Source organism: Arachis hypogaea, chromosome 17, assembly GCF_003086295.3.
Source record: "Arachis hypogaea cultivar Tifrunner chromosome 17, arahy.Tifrunner.gnm2.J5K5, whole genome shotgun sequence".
NCBI lineage: Eukaryota > Viridiplantae > Streptophyta > Magnoliopsida > Fabales > Fabaceae > Arachis > Arachis hypogaea.
In genome coordinates this window covers 80,614,313-80,629,752 of record NC_092052.1, presented here as the reverse complement: position 1 = coordinate 80,629,752, position 15,440 = coordinate 80,614,313, and the positions used below count along the sequence as shown (strand labels likewise).

The 15,440-nt window shown below is 38.5% G+C and overlaps 1 non-coding gene across 1 annotated transcript; it reads left to right on the top strand.

Moving 5' to 3' along the window:
* The first annotated feature begins 421 nt into the window (after positions 1-421).
* LOC112768619 (small nucleolar RNA R71) lies at positions 422-529 on the top strand. Its single transcript, XR_003186025.1, has one exon. It is a non-coding gene; the product is annotated as a small nucleolar RNA R71 (small nucleolar RNA).
* The last annotated feature ends 14,911 nt before the right edge of the window (positions 530-15,440 follow it).

Here is a 15,440-nt window from a genome sequence, read left to right as displayed (position 1 = left end):
ATGAGGGGTTATAGGTGTTTCCATATGGTTCACCCATGTAATTCACCTCTGCTATTGCAGGGTTCTCAGGATCATAAGCTTCTTCTTCAGAAACTGCCTCTTGAGTACTGTTGGATGCATCTTACATTCCATTCAGACTTTGAGAAATCATATTGACTTGCTGAGTCAATATTTTAATCTGAGCCAATATGGCATTTAGAGTATCAATTTCAAGAACTCCCTTCTTCTGAGGCATCCCATTACTCACAGGATTCCTCTCAGAAGTGTACATAAACTGGTTATTAGCAACCATGTCAATGAGTTCTTGAGCTTCTGCATGCATTTTCTTTAGGTGAATGGATCCACCTACAGAAGTATCCAATGACATCTTAGCTAGTTCAGACAGACCATCATAGAATATATCCAAGATGGTCCATTCTGAAAGCATGTCAGAAGGACACTTTTTGGTCAGTTCCTTGTATCTCTCCCAAGCTTCATAGAAGGATTCACCTTCTTTCTGTCTGAAGGTTTGAATATCCACTCTAAGCTTACTCAGCTTTTGAGGAGGAAAGAACTTTGCTAAGAAAGCCTTGACCAACTTATCCCAAGAGTTCAGGCTATCCTTAGGTTGAGAGTATAACCATATTCTAGCTCTGTCTCTCACAGCAAAAGGGAAAAGCATGAGCCTGTAGACTTCAGGATCTACTCCATTAGTCTTAACAGTATCACAGATCTGCAAGAATTCAGTTAAGAACTAGAAAGGATCTTCAGATGGAAGTCCATGAAACTTGCAGTTTTGCTGCATCAGAGAAACTAATTGAGGTTTCAGCTCAAAATTGTTTGCTCCAATGGCAGGAATTGAGATGCTTCTTCCATGTAAATTGGAATTAGGTGCAGTGAAGTCACCAAGCATTCTCCTTGCATTATTATTATTTTCGGCTGCCATCTCCTCTTCCTGTTCGAAAATTTATGAAAGGTGCTTGCTGGATTGTTGTAATTTAGCTTCTCTTAGTTTCCTCTTCAGGGTCCTTTCAGGTTCTGGATCTACTTCAACAAGAATATTCTTGTCCTTGATCCTGCTCATATGAAAAAGGAGGGAACAGAAAAATAATAATAGGGATCCTTTTTGCCCAGGTATAGAGATTCCCTTAGGTGAGTGGAAAAAGAAAAGAATGTAATGTAAAGAAAGAAACACAAGGGTGAGGAGAGCAGAGATGTGAGATGAGGAGAAGTGTTAGTAGATGAATAAATAAATAGAAGGAGATGAGAGAGAAAGAGAATTTTCGAAAATTAGGAATAAAATTAATCAAAAAATAAAAATAATTAGTTAATTAAAATGAATTTTTGAAAAAAAGGGAGATATTTTCGAAAATTAGAGAGAGATGGTTAGTTAGGTAGTTTTGAAAAAGATAAGAAACAAACAAAAAGTTAGTTAGTTAGTTGAAACAAATTTGAAAATCAATTTTGAAAAGATAAGAAGATAAGAAGTTAGAAAAGATATTTTAAAATCAAATTTTTGAAAAAGATATGATTTTGAAAAAGATAAGATGAAAAGATATTTTTGAAAAGATATGATTGAAATTAGTTTTGAAAAAGATTTGATTTTTTTAAAATCACAATTAATGACTTGATTCACAAGAAATCACAAGATATGATTCTAGAACTTAAAGTTTGAATCTTTCTTAACAAGTAAGTAACAAACTTGAAATTTTTGAATCAAAACATTAATTGATGATGTTATTTTCGAAAATTATGTGGTAAAGATAAGAAAAAGATTTTTGAAAAATATTTTAAAAATTTTCGAAAATAAATAAGAAAAGTGAAAAAGATATGATTTTTGAAAAAGATTTTGAAAAAGATAAAATTTGAAAATTTGATTTGACTCATAGAAAACAACTAGATTTTAAAAATTTTTTAAAAAGTCAACTCAAATTTTCGAATTTTATGAGAGGAAAAAGGGAAAGATATTTTTTTGATTTTTTTGAATTTGTTTATGATGAGAGAGAAAAACATGAAAATGATGCAATGCATGAAAATTTTTAGATCAAAACAATGAATGCATGCAAGAATGCTATGAATGTCAAGATGAAGACCAAGAACACTTTGAAGATCATGATGAACATTAAGAACATATTTTTGAAAAATTTTTTGATGCAAAGAAAACATGCAAGACACCAAACTTAGAAATCTTTCATGTTCAGACACTATGAATGCAAAAATGCACATGAAAAACAAGAAAATATGCAAAACAAGAAAACATCAAGATCAAACAAGAAGACTTACCAAGAACAACTTGAAGATCATGAAGAACACTATGAATGCATGAATTTTTCAAAAATTTTATGCAAGAATTTTTAGAAAAAAATGCAATTGACACCAAACTTGAAATTGACTCAAGACTCAAACAAGAAACACAAAATATTTTTTTTATAATTTTTTTGATTTTTTTTTTTGGATTTTTATTTTATATTTTTCGAAAATCATTTGAAAAAGAAAAATAAGGATTTCAAAATTTTTAATACGAATTCCAGGAATCTTTCAATATTAGCCCAAAGCTCTAATCTGAGGGTTAGGCATGGCTTAATAGCCAGCCAAGCTTTAGAAGATATTGATACTTTCCATGTATAGAGCAACTAAGTGTGTGAAGATCAACAAGCTCTTGTGATGATAAGTTGAAACCCCAGTCCAAAAGATTAGACATGGCTTACAGCCAGCCGGGATTCAACAAATCATCATGAAACACTAGAATTCATTCTTAAAAATTCTGAAGAAAAATATATTTTTGAAAACATTTATTTTAAATTTTTTTTTTCGAAAACAAAGGAGAAATTTTTGAAATTTTTTTTTGAAAATATTTTTGAAAATAAAACAAAAAGAAAATTACCTAATCTAAGCAACAAGATGAACCGTCATTTGTCCAAACTCGAACAATCCCCGGCAACGGCGCCAAAAACTTGGTGCACGAAATTGTGATCTCAGGCAACAGCGCCAAAAACTCTGTATGCACGTCTTAATAAATCGTTTTTCAGTCACAACTTCGATACAACTAACCAGCAAGTGCACTGGGTCGTCCAAGTAATAAACCTTACGTGAGTAAGGGTCGATCCCACGGAGATCGTTGGTATGAAGCAAGCTATGGTCATCTTGTAAATCTCAGTCAGGCGGATAATAATTGATTATGGAGTTTTCGAAAATAAATAATAAGTAGATAGAAAATAAAGATAAAAATACTTATGTATATCATTGGTGAGAATTTCAGATAAACGTATAGGATGCTTTCGTCCCTCTGAACTTCTGCTTTCCTGCTGTCTTCATCCAATCAGTCTTACTCCTTTCTATGGATGGCTTTATGTAAGGACATCACCATTGTCAATGGCTACTTTTCATCCTCTCTGGAAAATGGTCCGATGCGCTGTCACTGCATGGCTAATCTTCTGGAGGCATCACCGCGGTCAATGGCTGCATCCTATCCTCTTGTGAAAATGGTCCAAATGCTCTGTCACAGCACGGCTAATCATCTGAGGTTCTCGATCATACTGGAATAGGATTCACCCTCATTTTGCGTCTGTCACTACGCCCAGCACTCGCGAGTTTGAAGCTCATCACAGTCACTCAATCCCAGAATCCTACTCGGAATACCACAGACAAGGTTTAGACTTTCCAGATTCTCATGAATGCCACCATCAATCTAGCTTACCCCACGAAGATTCTGATTAAGAGATCCAAGAGATACTCATTCAATCTAAGGTGGAACGGAAGTGGTTGTCAGGCACGCGTTCGTGGGGAATGATGATGATTGTCACGTTCATCACATTCATGTTGAAGTGCGAATGAATATCTTAGAAGCGGAATAAGTTGAATTGAATAGAAAAAACAGTAGTACTTTGCATTAATTCATGAGGAACAGCAGAGCTCCACACCTTAATCTATGGAGTGTAGAAACTCTACCATTTAAAAATACATAAGTGAAAGGTTCAGGCATGGCCGAATGGCCAGCCCCCATGATCTAAGAACCAGACGTCCCAAGATGATCCAAAGATGTCTAATACAATAGTAAAAAGTCCTATTTATACTATACTAGTTACTAGGGTTTACAGAAGTAAGTAATTGATGCATAAATCCACTTCCAGGGCCCACTTGGTGTGTTCTTGGGCTGAGCTTGAATGTTACACGTGCAGAGGCTCTTTCTGGAGTTGAACGCCAGGTTGCAACGTGTTTCTGGCGTTCAACTCTAGTTCGTAACGTGTTTCTGGCGTTTAACTCCAGACTGCAGCATAGAACTGGCGTTCAACGCCCTTTTACGTCATCTAAACTCGGCCAAAGTATGGATTATTATATATTGCTGGAAAGCCCTGGATGTCTACTTTCCAACGCAATTGGAAGCGCGCCATTTTGAGTTCTGTAGCTCCAGAAAATGCACTTTGAGTGCAGGGAGGTCAGAATCCAACAGCATCAACAGTCCTTCTTCAACCTCTGAATCTGATTTTTGCTCAAGTCCCTCAATTTCAGCCAGAAAATACCTGAAATCACAGAAAAACACACAAACTCATAGTAAAGTCCAGAAATGTGAATTTAACATAAAAACTAATAAAAACATCCCTAAAAGTAACTAGATCCTACTAAAAACATACTAAAAACAATGCCAAAAAGCGTATAAATTATCCGCTCATCTTCAGACCCAAAAGCTCAAAAGCTATTCGTTGTGTTTTTAAATAATGTTGCTAAACAAGCAACCAGAAAGAGTGTCAACAAAATAAACCAAAGAGTTTTAAAGCCCACAAGCCAGGCCAACTACAAAAATATCCAACATAAATCAGCTAAAGGTTAGAAGGCTTCTTAGCAGCATCAGTCTGAGGAGAAGGAGGGCGAGCCTGGAGAGGAACAGCATCCACAGTACCATCGTCCCAGTTTAAAATCTGACAGTCAGGATCAGAAGCGGGAGGGTCGACCTTGGCAGGAGGAACAGTAGGTGCTGACACCTTGGCAGAAGACACAGGGAGGGGATCGACCTCATCATCATCATCCCCATCATCAGGGACAATCTTGCCATCCCTGACAATGTTGTCCAAGCTAAAGGGAGTGAGATCGGCCTCGGGAGCAATAACCCGAACTTGCTCCTTCAAGTTCTCGTAAGCAGCAGTCACGCTGCCAACAAGATGACTTTGGAGCTCAGAATAATCTTCCCGGACATTGTCGAGCTCCCCCCTCGGACGCAACATCTCCCGATAGGATGTAACGTAACTATCCTTGTGCATCATGGCTGTGTCCTCAGCCAACCTCAAAGAAGCTGCCAGTGATTGAGAACTCGCCTTCTCATTCTCTAAGTCCTTCTCCAGCTTGGCTACCTTTACCTCAAGTTCCTCCTTCAACTCCCTCATCCGATCAAACTCTTGTTTTGCCTCCTCCATAAATGCTTTAGTGGCATGGAGAGGGAGATTCTGAGCAGTCCGATATATGGCGGCCGCCATATACGCCATCTTTACGTGATTTTGGGCCATAATTTCCAGGTGATGAAGGATGGACACATCATCCGTAGAAAGGGAGCCACAAGGACCAATTTGCTGATCCACAAACTCAATGGCATTGAAATCAGGAACATCAAGGTCAAAGGGCTCGGCTGTTTTTTGTTTTCTATTGAGAGGAGCAACAGATGAAGCGGCAGAAGTGGGGTGAGGATCCACCAAATGGACTCGGGGTGTAGGGACCACCTTCTTCACCCCAGGAGAACTCGGCACTGATGGCTTCTCGCGCATTTGGGAGGACCCCTCCCCAGCCACCTTGGCCACAATATTCCTGGCAGCATTCGCCCTCTGCGCCCTCTTAAAAGCTTTCATAGCTTCATTATTCTTCATTGCCTCTGCAAATAAAATAGAAGTTAAGCTACAAGTCGGATAAGTCGGAAAGACAGCTACAAGCAACATAAACAGATAAATACAAGATACCCAGTTCAGTTTGAAGAAGTGCAGGATTGGTTAGAAATTTCTTTGTGTCGAGATGGGGAGGATGACCCCAGCGATCTTCCAAGACAGTCACGAAGGCTCGTTCAGCCTCATCCAGCATTTTCCACGCATATCTAGAGACCCTCACATCTTTTTGCCATTCCAAGGGAAAAGCAGGTTCGTCATTTTCATCTAGAAAAAAGGGCCGAGCTCCTTCAACAGCTCGGACTTTGAAAAAGTAGTTTTTAAAATCACGGAACGACTCGTCAAACATGGAAAAGACCTTCTTTCCCTGGGTGGAACGGAAGGAGACCCAAGCTGACTTCTTTTTTACCACACCGGGCTTAGTCAAGACAAACAGATAGAAAAAGAGAGATTGGGAAGCAGGAATACCAAAACCATTGCACAACAATTGAAAAATTTTTATGAAACCCCAGGAATTGGGGTGAAGTTGAGAGGGGGCAACATTACAGGACCATAACAGATCAGTTTTAAATGGAGTAAAAGGAAGGGTGATACCCAGCGGACCGAAGAAAAAATCATAAACATAAAAGAAGGGGTGATCATCAACAACCTGAGTAGAAAAGCAAACTCTTTCATCAGAAGAAGGAGGGACAAGCTCATAGTTCTTCTCATCACTGGAATTACTACAAACACTATGAAACTGTCTAAGCTGTGCACAAAATTCAGAATCAACCAGAGAGACACACATAAGAACCATCGAGTCCACCCAATCGGCTATACCCTCAGAAACCCGGGAAGGCATCTCTACAACGTTATTTCGGGAAGACATGAGGCCAACTAAACCCTACAAAAGAAAAGAAGAACGGATTACTCAAAAACATCTCGGCGGGAGAATACAAAGAAAAAGGAAGCCCCAAGACTCAAACTAAAACTCCTGGGGCATCCTTTGGAGGCAGTAACAAAGCGAGGTATCAAGAAAAATCTACTTACGTCCCGGCATCCTGCAAACAAGGATAGAAGACCTCAAACAAAAAAGACCGAGGCAAACAAAAAATCATCTTCCTACAGTCTATCAGCAAGAAACAATAGCAAACATACCAGGCAAAAATCACCAAAGAAAACGCATAGTGATCAGGCACAGCAGAAAGTAGAAAGATCCAAACTTTTCCCAACTAAGATAAAAACTTTCTCAAAATAGGCATAAAAATGACAAAGGAGGAAAAATCGAACCTGGAAAATAGAAGAAAACCTCGAAAGAAAGCTGAAAAGCAAGAAGCGATAAAGCCATCCTTCGAACGGAAAAAATTCGCCGGAAAAAGAAAGAAGGAGAAACCGAGAATCACTCCTTTTCCACAGAAAGCAGTAGAAGAGCAGGCGTCGCAGGAAGAAACTGTGAAACTCTAAGGAAAAACAGAAAATGAGAGAGTAAAGGGAGAAGTTACAAAGAGGAACGAAGAAGAGAAACTGTTTCTGATGGCAAAATTTAAAATAAAACCAAGGGAAACGGGGCATTTGAAGTCAATTAATGAGGGTATTAAACCCTCGCACGTTTCCAAAGCGCCGATATAAAAGCACACGCTTTTAAAGAAAAACGTTCCACATTCAAAAAGACTCTACAAAGAAAGGGATCGACAAAATGCTTAAGTTCGGCTTCGCCAGAGAAAGACCGAAGTCAAAGACTCGACCTCAGCAAAAAGACCGAGCTCAAGCAGGGGCACTGTTCATACCATGGGTCGAGCTACCCGACCTGGGATGACTGGCGACAAAGCGACCGACCTCTTCAGGTCAGGCTACCCGACCTCTTCTCAAGGAGGTCGGCCAAATCAACAGGAGAGCCCAATAAAGGGCCCAAATAGAGGAACATGACCCAAATCCAAAGGCAATCCTAGCCTATAGAGATAAAGGCGGTTCCTTTGAAGATAAGCTGACTTCACCCAAAATAAAGAGAAAGATAAGATAAGATAACTAACTTATCTTATCAGAAAGGTCAGCCCAATCTACTATAAATACACTGGAGCACCCAGGTATAACTCATACTCTGATTCTACATAAAACCTGCTTAATACCTGTGCTAACTTAAGCATCGGAGTCTCTTGCAGGTACCCCCCACCCTCCGGTGGCCAAGGATCAGCAGTGCGGCAAGTCCAACAAGTCGGATACAACAGCTCCGGCAGTCATCGGCCAGCCGGACACGTTATCTCCGACCAGTACGGAAGATCTCGTCCGAGATCGACCTCCAGTTTCAGGTAACCCTCGGAACAACAACTCCAGCTAAATTGCATGGGTGATAGATGAGATGAGGGAAGGACAACCTTGCCAAAGTGGAGGTTTTGTCAGCCACTTTCTAAAGTTCTAGAGATATGACCTCATGAACTTCTACTTTCTCTCTAATCATGATGCTATGGATCATGATAGCCCGATCTATAGTCACTTCGAATCAGTTGCTAGTAGGAATGATAGAGCGTTGATGAATTCCAACCATCCTCTAGCTACAGGTTTAAGGTCATGCCTTCTCAATTGAACCGGTTTACCTTTGGAGTCTCTTTTCCACTGAGCTCCTTCCACACATATGTCCATGAGGACTTGGTCCAATGATGAGCGGATAATTTATACGCTTTTTGGCATTGTTTTTAGGTAGTTTTTAATATGTTTTAGTCACTTTTTATTTTATTTTTATTAGTTTTTAAATAAAAATCACATTTCTGGACTTTACTATGAGTTTGTGTGTTTTTCTGTCATTTCAGGGATTTTCGGGCTGAAATTGAGGGAGCTGAGCAAAAATCTGATTCAGGCTGAAAAAGGACTACTGATGCTGTTGGATTCTGACCTCTCTGCACTCGAAATGAATTTTCTGGAGCTACAAGAGTCCAATTGGCGCGTTTCTAATTGGGTTGAAAAGTAGACATCCAGAGCTTTCCAGCAATATATAATAGTCCATACTTTCTCAAGGATATATGACGTAAACTGGCGTTCAACGCCAGTTCCATGTTGCAGTCTGACGTTCAGCGCCAGAAACAAGTTACAAGTTGGAGTTCAACGCCAGAAACAGGTTACAACCTGGCGTTCAACTCCAGAAACAGCCCAGGCAAGTGAGAAGCTTAAGTCTCAGCCCCAGCACACACCAAGTGGGCCCCAGAAGTGGATTTTTGCACTATCCATCTTAGTTTACTCATTTTCTGTAAACCTAGGTTAATAGTTAGTATTTAAACAACTTTTAGAGACTTATTTTGTACCTCATGATATTTTAGATCTGAACTTTGTAATCTCTGACGGCATGAGTCTCTAAAATCTATTGTTGGGGGTGAGGAGCTCTGCTGTGTTTCGATGAATTAATGCAACTATTTCTGTTTTCTATTCAAACACGCTTGTTTCTATCTAAGATGTTTATTCACACTTCAATATGATGGATGTGATGATCCGTGACACTCATCATCATCCTCAACCTATGAACGCGTGCTTGACAACCACTTCCGTTCTACATTCGATTGAATGAATATCTCTTGGATTCCTTAATCAGAATCTTCGTGGCATAAGCTAGAATCCATTGGCAGCATTCTTGAGAATCCGAGAAGTCTAAACCTTGTCCGTGGTATTCTGAGTAGGATTCAGGGATTGAATGACTGTGACGAGCTTCAAACTCACAAGGGCTGGGTGTAGTGACAGATGCAAAAGGATCAATGGATCCTATTCCAGCATGAGTGGAAACCGACAGATGATTAGTTGTGCGGTGACAGCGCACCTGGACCTTTTTCACTGAGAGGACGGATGGTAGCCATTGACAACGGTGATCCACCAACACACAGCTTGCCAAAGAAGAAACCTTGCGTGCGTGAAGAAGAAGACAGAGAGAAAACAGAGATTCAGAAGACAAAGCATCTACAAAACTCCAACATATTCTCCATTACTACATAACAAGTATCTATTTCATGCTCTCTTGTTTTTCGCAATTCAAACTGATAAATATAATTGATATCCTGAGTAAGAGTTACAAGATAACCATAGATTGTTTCAAGCCAACAATCTCTGTGGGATTCGACCCTTACTCACGTAAGGTATTACTTGGACGACCCAGTGCACTTGCTGGTTAGTGGTACGAGTTGTGAAAAGTGTGATTCACAATTCGTGCACCAAGTTTTTGGCGCCATTGCCGGGGATTGTTCGAGTTTGAACAACTAACGGTTCATCCTGTTGCTTAGATTAGGAAAAATTTTGCCTTTTGAGTCAGAGTCTTTTACTTTCTTTTCAAAAATCTTTCAAAAAATTTTTTTTTTCTTTATTAATTTGTGATTTATCTTTGAGTCTTTTATTATTGTTCTTGTTAAAATTTTAGAATCCTTATTTCCTTTTTCAAAAATTTTTCGAAATTTGATTTTTTTTTACTAATAATTGAGTTTAGCTTTACATTTTAAGTTTGGTGTCAATTGCATATTTTATATTTTCCTTTAAATTTTCGAATTTGTGTCCTTTGTTTTTCCTGGATCTTCAAGTTGTTCTTGTTTAATTTTCTTGTTTGATCTTTAGTTTTTCTTGTTCTGTTTCTTTTCTTGTTTTTCTTGTGCTTTTTCAAAAGATTAGCTTTAAAAAAAAAACAAAATTTTTATTCTTAGTTATCAAAAATACTTCTTCAAAACAAGTGTTACATTTACAGCTCAATTGGCTAGAGCGTTGGTCTATGTTCTTGGTAACTGGGTACCTTCTTTTTAAAATCTGTTTCAAAAATAAATTTTCTTTGATTAAATCTTGTGCCAAACTTTAAGTTTGGTGTTTTCTTGTTAATCTTTCTATAATTTTCGAAAATTTTATTGAGGTTTTCTAAAAATTTTAAGTTTGGTGTTCTTTCTTCATGTTCTTGTGTTCTTGTGAGTCTTCAAAGTGTTTTTGAGTCTTCCTTGTGTTTTGATCTTAAAATTTTTAAGTTTGGTGTTCCTTGGTGTTTTCCCTCCAAAATTTTCGAAAGCAAGGAGCATTAGATCTAAAAATTTTAAGTTGTGTGTCTTTTGTGTGTTTTTCTCTTTCATCATAAAATTCAAAAATAAAAAAAATATCTTTTCTAACTATTTTTAAGCAAATATTTCGAAATTTTTTTTTTAAAATTCAGATTTCAATTTCAAAATTTTATCTTATCTTAGTTTTAAAAATTTTAAAATTCAAATCTTTTTCAAAAAAATTCATATCTTTTTCAAAATCTTATCTTATCTTATTTCAAATTCAAATTTCAATTTTCAGCTTCCAAAATTCAAAATTCAAAATTCAAAATTTCAAAATTCAATTTTCAAAATTCAAATTTCAAAATTCAAATTTCAAAACTTTTTACTTTAAATTCCTTATCTTTTCTTACATAGCTTATCTTATCTTTTCTAATCTCAAATCTTAAAATCAAATCTTTTTCATATCTTTTATTTTATTTTATTTTATTTTCTTTTTTTACAAGTATCTTTAATTTTAAGACATTTCTTTTTCAAAACTTCCTAACCAGTTTCTCTCTCTTCAATTTTTTTTGAAAATCCTCAACCACATCTTTTTCAAATCTTTTTAATTAATTAACTTAGTTTTCAATTTTCTTTTATTTATTTTTCTTCAAATTTTCGAAATCATAATCAATTTTTCATTTATTTTATTTTATTTTATTTAGATTTCAGTTTTTTTTAATATATATATATATATATATATATATATATTTTATTTGCAATTCACAACATCTCCCTTTCTCCATCATGGACCTAAGTGGAAATGAACAGTCCAGAAGGACTCTGGGGTCATATGCTAACACCACTACTACTTCATATGGGAGCAGTATCTGTATACCCTCCATTGGAGTCAGTAGCTTTGAGTTGAATCCTCAGCTCATTATCATGGTGCAGCAAAGTTGCCAGTATTCCGGTCTTCCACAGGAAGAACCTACAGAGTTTCTGGCACAATTTTTACAAATTGCTGACTTAGTACATGATAAGGAAGTATATCAGGATGTCTACAGATTATTACTGTTTTCATTTGCTGTAAAAGACCAAGCTAAGAGGTGGTTAAATAACCAACCTAAGGCTAGCATAAGGACATGGAAACAGCTGTCAAAAAAATTTCTGAATCAATACTTCCCTCCAAAACGGATGACACAGCTAAGGATGGACATCCAAGGCTTTAAACAAGGAGATAATGAATCTCTTTATGATGCCTGGGAGAGATACAGAGAGATGCTAAGAAAATGCCCCTTTGAAATGTTTTCAGAATGGGTGCAGTTAGACATCTTCTATTATGGGCTTACGGAGAAAGCTCAAATTTTTCTAGATCACTCAGCTGGTGGATCTATACACATGAGAAAGACAATTGAAGAGGCTCAAGAGCTTATTGATACAGTTGCCAGAAATCAGCATCTGTACCTAAGCAGTGAATCTTCCATGAAAGAAGAGGCTAAAACAGTAACTGCTGAACTCAGTCCTGCAGAACAAATTACTGAATTCAATCAGCAATTAGACTTTCTAACAAAACAGCTGGCCGAATTCAAGGAGATACTACTAGACACAAGAATGGCTAATATAAATATGGAGGTACAGTTGAAGCAAACAGAAAAATAGTTATCAAAACAAATAACAGAAGAGTGCCAAGCTGTTCAATTAAGAAGTGGGAAAACATTAAATACCTCACTTCAGAGCAGTAGAAAGCCAAGAAAAGAACAACTGACAGAGGATGAGCAAAATACTATCCAAAATCCCTCTGAGGACAGTAAGAGCCCAGAGAGGAATAACTCTGGCGTTCAAACGCCAAAAAAGGGTGCAAAGCTGGCGTTAAACGCCCAACCCACGCACAGTTCTGGCATTCAAACGCCAAGAACAGGCAAGGAGCTGGTGTCAAACGCCCAATGAAAGCTCAGTTCTGGCGTTCAAACGCCAGAAACAAGTAGGAAGTTGGCATCCAACGCTAATCAAGCTTCCAACCCTGGCATTCAAATGCCATTGAGGGATCAGACACACACAAGTGTTGATAACAACCCCTCTAAAAAGGCTTTCCCAACCACTTCTGTAGGAAATAAACCTGCAGCAACCAAGGTTGAGGAGTACAAAGCCAAGATACCTTATCCTCAAAAACACCGCCAAGAGGAGCAGGAAAAGCAATTTGCTCGCTTTGCAGACTATCTCAGGACTCTTGAAATAAAGATTCCGTTTGCAGAGGCACTTGAGCAAATACCCTCTTATGCCAAGTTCATGAAAGACATCTTGAGTCATAAGAAGGATTGGAGAGAAACTGAAAGAGTTCTCCTCACTGAAAAATGCAGTGCAGCCATTCTGAAAAGCTTCCCAGAAAAGCTTAAAGATCCCGGGAGCTTTATGATACCATGCATATTAGAGGGTAATTGCACCAAGACAGCTTTATGTGATCTTGGGGCAAGCATCAACCTAATCCCTGCATCCACCATCAGAAAGCTTGGCTTGACTGAAGAGGTCAAACCAATCCGGATCTGTCTTCAACTTGCTGATGGCTCCATTAAATACCCATCAGGCATAATTGAGGACATGATTGTCAAGGTTGGGCCATTTGCCTTCCCTACTGACTTTGTAGTGCTGGAAATATAGGAGCACAAGAGTGCAACTCTCATTCTAGGAAGACCATTCCTAGCAACTGGACGAACCCTCATTGACGTCCGGAAAGGGGAGATAACCCTGAGAGTCAATGAGGATGAGTTTAAGTTGAATGTTGTCAAAGCTATGCAATATCCAGACACATTAGACGACTTCCTGAGCGTTGATATTATTGACTCCCTAGTGGAAGAGGTCAATATGACTGAGAGTCTCGAATCAAAGCTAGAGGACATTTTTAAAGATGTTCAGCCTGATCTGGAGGATTCAGAGGAATTGAAAGAGCCTCTGAAACTTCCTCAGGAAGAGGAAAAACCTCCTAAACCTGAGCTCAAACCATTACCACCATCCCTGAAATATGCATTTCTGGGAGAAGGTGACACTTTTCTGGTGATCATAAGCTCTGCTTTAAATCCCCTGGAAGAGGAAGCGCTACTTCAAGTGCTAAGGACACACAAGACAGCTCTTGGGTGGTCCATAAGTGACCTCAAGGGCATCAGCCCAACAAGATGCATGCACAAGATCCTATTGGAGGATGATGCTAAGCCAGTGGTTCAACCACAGAGGTGGCTAAATCCAGCCATGAAGGAAGTGGTGCAGAAAGAGGTCACTAAGTTACTAGAGGCTGGGATTATTTATCCTATTTCTGATAGCCCCTGGGTGAGTCCTGTCCATGTTGTACCTAAGAAGGGAGGTATGACAGTGGTTCATAATGAAAAAAATGAACTAGTTCCTACAAGAACAGTTACAGGGTGGTGTATGTGTATTGACTACAGAAGGCTCAATACAGCCACCAGGAAGGATCACTTCCCTTTACCATTCATAGACCAGATGCTAGAAAGACTAGCAGGTCATGAATACTACTGCTTTTTGGACGGCTATTCAGGTTACAACCAAATTACAGTAGATCCTCAAGACCAAGAGAAAACAGCATTCACATGTCCATCTGGAGTATTTGCATACAGAAGAATGCCTTTTGGTCTGTGCAATGCACCTGCAACCTTTCAGAGGTGCATGCTCTCTATCTTCTCTGATATGGTAGAGAAATTTCTGGAAGTCTTCATGGATGACTTCTCAGTATTTGGAGACTGATTTAGCTCCTGTCTTAACCATCTAGCACTTGTTCTGAAAAGATGCCAAGAGACTAACCTGGTTTTAAATTGGGGAAAATGTCACTTTATGGTGACTGAAGGAATTGTCCTTGGGCATAAAATTTCGAACAAGGGAATAAAGGTGGATCAAGCTAAGGTAGATGTAATTGAAAAATTACCACCACCCACCAATGTTAAGGCAATCAGAAGCTTTCTGGGGCATGCAGGATTCTATAGGAGGTTTATAAAGGATTTTTCAAAAATTGCAAAACCTCTGAGCAATCTGCTAGCTGCTGACACGCCATTTATGTTTGACACAGAGTGTCTGCAGGCGTTTAAAACTCTGAAAGCTAAGATGGTCACAACACCAGTTATTTCTGCACCAGACTGGACATTACCATTTGAACTAATGTGTGATGCCAGTGACCATGCCATTGGTGCAGTACTGGGACAGAGGCATAACAAGCTTCTGCATGTCATTAATTATGCTAGCCACATTTTAAATGATGCCCAGAAAAATTACACAACCACAGAAAAAGAGCTACTTGCAGTGGCTTATGCCATTGACAAGTTTAGATCATACTTAGTAGGATCAAAAGTGATTGTGTACACTGACCATGCTGCTCTTAAATATCTACTCACAAAGTAGGATTCAAAGCCCAGGCTCATAAGATGGGTGTTACTTCTGCAAGAGTTTGATATAGAAATAAGAGACAGAAAAGGGACAAAGAATCAAGTAGCTGATCACCTGTTCCGGATAGAACCAGTAGCAGGAGCATCCCTCCCTCCTACTGAAATCTCTAAAACCTTTCCAGATGAGCAATTGTTTGCTATTCAGGAAGCTCTGTGGTTTGCAGACATTGCAAACTATAAGACACAAGGTTCTCCTTCTGTAACCA